The 5,502-nt window shown below is 51.5% G+C and overlaps 1 protein-coding gene across 1 annotated transcript in view; it reads right to left on the bottom strand.

Moving 5' to 3' along the window:
- Positions 1-5,263: 5,263 nt before the first annotated feature.
- EPB41 (erythrocyte membrane protein band 4.1) overlaps positions 5,264-5,502 on the bottom strand; it is a 46,971-nt gene continuing 46,732 nt past the window's right edge. The window contains exon 19 of the mRNA XM_010022431.1: positions 5,264-5,479. The gene's annotated coding sequence lies outside the window, so the exon portion shown is untranslated. The remainder of the gene's footprint in view (positions 5,480-5,502) is intronic.

Genomic DNA, 5,502 nt, shown 5'->3' on the forward strand with positions numbered 1-5,502 from the left:
ATGTATCCAGCTGCTGCGTCCCTCTCCATGGGGTGATGGAGGGGCCGGGTCCATCCGCTGCCCCGCTCGGGGGGTTTGGAGGGATGTGGTGATGGAGCGGGATGGAGGGATGGTGCCTGAGGATGGAGCTGACCCCGCTGCCTGCCCGGCTCCTGCAGCAGTTCCCTCCGGAGCCCTGGGAGCAGCCCTGACCCCGGGGCCTGGCGCTGATCCGCCGGGAACACGATTGGCTGCCCTGACCCCGGCCCGGGAGGAACAACCTAAAAATAGCCCAGGCTGGAACGAGCTGGTGCTTGAATGGGAATGTTCTGCTCATGGAGTGATGGAGGCTGCTCCTCCTGGTCGGGGTCTGGGATGGAGACCCCAGGAAGGACCAGGGATGGGTGATGAAGGGAAATGGCTTCTGTGGCTCCTTCCTAAAAGATGGGACCACAAGATGGAGACTTTAGTGTGGGATCCAGGGGCTGGAGCTGGCGTGGGGCCACCCAGGAGCCCAGGCTGGGCCCCCAGGGAGCTGTGGGCTGCTGCTGCCTTCTGCTGGTGGTGGGACAAGGGGTTTGCTTCGGGTTCCGCTGTGTTTTTTGCCTCTCTGGGCATTGCCATGGTGTTTGTTTACCCAATGTTTTCCCTTCCCTGTAGCCAGGCAAAACACCACACACACAAACCCTCCTGCCTGGTCCCGCTCGGGAGGTGCTCTGGACCTGCTCTAGTGGAAGGTGTCCCTGCCCATGGCAGGGGGTTGGGACTGGATGCGCTTTAAGGTCTTTTCAACCCAAACCATCCCATGGTTGTCTTTGGCCGAGCAGGGTCTGACACCCCGAAGTGCAGCTGAGCAGATGAATTCCACTACTCCTTGGCTGTTTGCCCCCTAACACGATGCCTTTGGAGCTGCAGCTCCTGCCTGGCTGCGGCTCATCACCCCAATGTGTTATCTGAAGGCTCAGGGCACCCCCCAAGCCCCAGCTCCCCAGGACAGGGTTATTTAAGCATCTCTTGGTGTGACCCTAATTGGGTTGGACAAGGCGAGAAGCCCGGGGCTGCCACAGCCCGTGCTGGCTGCAGGGAATAACATGATGTTCCACTCGGCCTCCTTGTTGGAAGTGATTCAAGCTGCTGTGACATGTTATGGAACAGCAGCTCCGGCGGTGGCCGGTCCCCAACGATCCCAGGCTGATCTCTGTGGCTCTTTGTGTTCAGATTGAAGACATGGAGCTGCTTGGAAGCAAAGTGGCCAAAGGCAGCGTGACACAAGACGCAGCTTGACTTCATGTTGCTTTTAGCATGGGAATGTAGACATGGGACAGCATGGGGCTGTGTGACCCTTCCCCTTCTGTCTGCTGGAGAAGCTGAGGCACAGGAGTGATACCACAGCCAGCCCAGGGCTGCCTCTGCCATAGGGATGCTCTTCCCACCGTTCCCCATCTCCAGCAGTCCTAACTGGGCCAACTGGGTTTTGTTCTCTACGGGGCTGGTGGCCAAGATGCCCCATCAGCTTTCTGCTGGGTATCCCTGTCCCTCCCACAGCTGCTGCGGCCACAGGAATGAGATGGAACAGACAGACAGACAAAAGAGGATGTGTTGGACACCATCTCCCCAGCTCCAGCTCAGGGTCAGGCAGCCGCTGGGCAGGAACCTCCACCAGCGCTCGCCTCAAACTCAGCAGCTTAAAGGGAGGTTTGACACGGAGCAGTGATGCTTTAGGGAAAACTTGGACTCTGGGGCTCCTGTTTGGCTCTTTCTGGGGGTCTTGGTCCCACTTGTGGCCCCCCTGGAGCTGATTAAGGGTCTGAAAGCACTGGGAGTGCAGGAACACACAGCACAGGGCTGGGGGGAGCTCTGGGTATCGCTGCACACAGCAGCAGACGCGGTCCAGAGGCCAGGGGTCTGGCTTAGGTTGGACAAGGGAAATTGCTACATAGCCAGGCTGGGAAGAGAGACCTGGAGGAGGGGGAGGAGAAGGGAAAAAGGCTTCAGGGTCAGAGGACAGTTTTGTTTGAAAATTTATTGGAAAATGCAGTACAAGAAGCAATACTGAACACTTGGGTCGCTCTAAACGCTACAGCAACTTTCCCTTTGATTCCCTATGGGAGTCCAAAAGAACAGCTCCAGCACTAGTGGATCTATAAAGATTTGCCCATTGAAAAGTTCCTATTTGTAGAAAGAAGTGTAAACAGCTAGCCTAGACAATCCACCATCGCCTTCAAGAGTGTTACAAAGCTCCTTCATCTGCTCAGCTAAATTCTCCTGTTCCTTTACAAGTTTCCTCTCTAAGGCTGGGACACGACCACCTCTGAAGGGAATGGTACAATGAGGAAAATCAGCAAACCACAGTTTATTAAAAGCAGAAATCAGTCAGTCCTTTGCTAACACATCTGTGCTGGTCAGAGATTGCTGTTTGGCAACCAGAGCTGCCATTCCAGTTTAATGGAGGCGGGAGAACACGAGCTCCTTGCCTTCCTTTCTATAAAAACATTCATTCATATATAAATAGCTTCCATATAATGTATATTATACAATCAAGACAGTCTCTGGGTGAATTTGTGGAGTGGGAAGAGCTGGGAACATTCATATAAATAGACCTTACTTAGCTGGTTTGTCCCTAGAAATGACACAGCACGCCAAGAGCCAAGGACTTGCCAATCCCACTGGAGGTGGAAGAGGTGTGGGCAGCACCACTGAGGATGGAAGAAGCTTCGTTTGCTCTGAGCTTTTATCTTCTTCCAGGGCTGCTGCTGCTGCTCCTGTCCGGCTCCTGGCTCGGGTGCTGCATGGAGGAGGCTGTGGTGGTTGGAGAGGGTCAGCAGGGCTGGACATCCCCCTGGGGTCAGAGCAGGGTGATGGCAGAGGGCACATGAGGCAGTAACTTGGTTAAAACACTCAAGGAGAAACAAGAACTTAGAAGGGGGAAGTGTGAGAATGAACAGCCTGGGAACAGCCACCCGAAATCCAGGAGGAAAAAAGTTACTCTAGTCTAGGAGTCCTTAAAAAAAGGGATGTACAAAGCCATGGTGAGCAAATCCTTTTGGAAAGGAACCACCTCTCGTGCCAGCAGGTTTCTCACCCCAGAAATCCCTGCTCAGGGTGTTCTGTCCCACTCAGGACACCTGAAGTGAACACCCCAGACCAAGCTTCAGCCTCACACCACATTTCCCTAACTCCTCGTGCCAGCCACGTGTCTTTAAGTGCTATGGACAAACGGGATTTATCCCGCTGGCTTTGTCTGGCAAAGCTCAGAAATCCTCCTCCTGACTCTCCTCAGTGTGTCTGGTTACTCCTCAGGTACCTGCTACAGGGTGAGAAGGAAGGACTGAGGCAAAGGGACATTCTCAGAGGGATGCTCAACATGGTGGGTGTTTAAGGCAAGTGTTACCCAACTAAGTTGAGGGCAGCAGGGACACAGACCTGTCCAAGGACCTGCAGAGTAAAGAAGGAAAGGACTGTTCAGGCATAGATAGGAAGACTTCATCTCTACACTACAGCTGTGGAGCCCAGGATTCCCTAAATCCCAGCGTAGGATGCCAGGTTCCCAGTGGAAGGCAGAGCATCCTGGGAGGGAACCATGCACCCGGAGCAGCCCAGGAAGCAGCTACCAGCATGGGAATGCTGGAGGCTGAGGGTGACCCACACCAGCAAAACTCAAAGGAAGCAAAATCCTGGAGCTCCAGCATCTTCAGCACAGTCTCCAATCATCAACACTGAGAGCTTCATTCAAGTTGTACCTGACTCTGAGTAGCTACACCAGGCCCAGGGGAGTTGAAGGCTGTTTGCAGCCAACCAGCAAGTCCTCACTGAAGCACTCCTGAAACACATGATCCAAATTTAAAACAGCAGAGAGCTTGCTTTATTGCCATTTTCTTCCCATCCTCACCTGAGGAGCAGCAGCAGAGCACTCCATGCCCTCAGCTACCAATGTGCCACACTAGAGATAGATGTATATATATATATATATACAAAAATCACAACCTCAATGTGTACTAAAGTGTTCACAAGTGTCTGGGCAGACTCTTTACAAAGCCTGGATTTAAGTTTAAAGCCTGCAGGGAGAAACCAGGGCATGATTAGAACATCTCCACAAAGCTCAGGAAGCAGCAGCAGGAGCTCAGTCCCCAGTGCTACGGAGGGAAGTGCATCCAGCCCCCAAAATGATGTTTTCTGGTCATCGCCATGCCCCAGTGGTCTTTAAGCTCAGCCTAAAGCTGATACTAACCCTGGTATGTCATTCCAGCAAGGTGGTCATGAAGCCATACAAAGTACAGACCCTTAAGCCAGCGTGGAAGAGAAGGTGGAAGCACTTTCTACATGGTTTAGCTCTATCATGAAGAGCAAACACCTGATACCTCCTAGGATTCCTTGTTCAGCCTCTCCAACTACAGCTTGCAGGCCTAAGAAGGATTGTCTAAAGGGTTTTAAACGAAATGATAGTAGGACACATGCCCTGGTATGTGGGTAACGTGTTTAGCTTTAAACAGCACTGTGAGGGGAGGCAAAAAACCCAACCCATGACTTACAAAATACCCCCCTAAGTTAAAAACCTGAACACAAACAAGTGAAAAACTATGACACTGAAAACCCCCCAGTTGCTGTGAATGCTGCCTAAGCCTACCTTAATAGCATTCCGAGTCCAAACACCTTAAACACACACTTCTAAAGGGCTTTTTAATTTAATGGCATCTAGAAAACACAAACAGGTAGGTAGCACTCGGCAGAGACACACAGGAGGAAGGCGAGATGCTATCACAGTCCTCTTAAAGCTCTAAAATTCACAGTATAAGATACTTGAAGCAACTTCCAGTAGTCCTTAAAATCTAGCCAACTATGGAGGTGTGTGCATAGGCTACACCACAAAACCCTACTGTGTTCACACATGGGGGGCCTGAGCCCCACCGGGGAGGAACCTCCTCTGCATGTGGCTGTGGAGTCTCAAGCTCCCCTCGAGCTAAAAAAGAGAAAGAATAAATCAAGAGGCAATCAGAAACGCTGCACAAAAGTCTGACTTCTCTCCAACTGACTCTCCCAGCAGAAAGAGCCGTGGCTTTATGAAGGCGTGTATGGATCCCACACTGGGAATATGCATGGATGTGGCTTATCTCCTTTATCCCTGACGAGGTGGAGGGACTAGGACTTAAACCAGAGACCCTTTGAGCCCTGTGAGGTGTGTCTGGGTTGGTGTTGGAAGAGGCTCTGAGTGAGAGGGAATGCAAAATTGAAAACCTGTAAAAAAGATTCAGTCCAGTTAGAAATATGGCAATATACTTTTGTCACAATATATATATATAAAAAACCCCAAACCCTATATCCAAGGGGATCCAGTGGAGTCTGGAAAATCCCAAGTAAAATGTCAAAGCGCAACTCCTAATAAATGATATGAATGTCTCTGAGTGTCAAGTCTTGTAAATCCGAGGTCTTTGTGCTCCAGGTAGGTTCTTGGTAGTTTTGCTGGGTTTCTTTTTCCTGGTGTTGGGTCTGGCAGGAACGCTTCCTGGAAAGAGGTAAAAAAGGGGA

The sequence above is a fragment of the Nestor notabilis genome, unplaced genomic scaffold (assembly GCF_000696875.1).
Source record: "Nestor notabilis isolate BGI_N333 unplaced genomic scaffold, ASM69687v1 scaffold15239, whole genome shotgun sequence".
Taxonomy (NCBI): Eukaryota; Metazoa; Chordata; class Aves; order Psittaciformes; family Psittacidae; genus Nestor; species Nestor notabilis.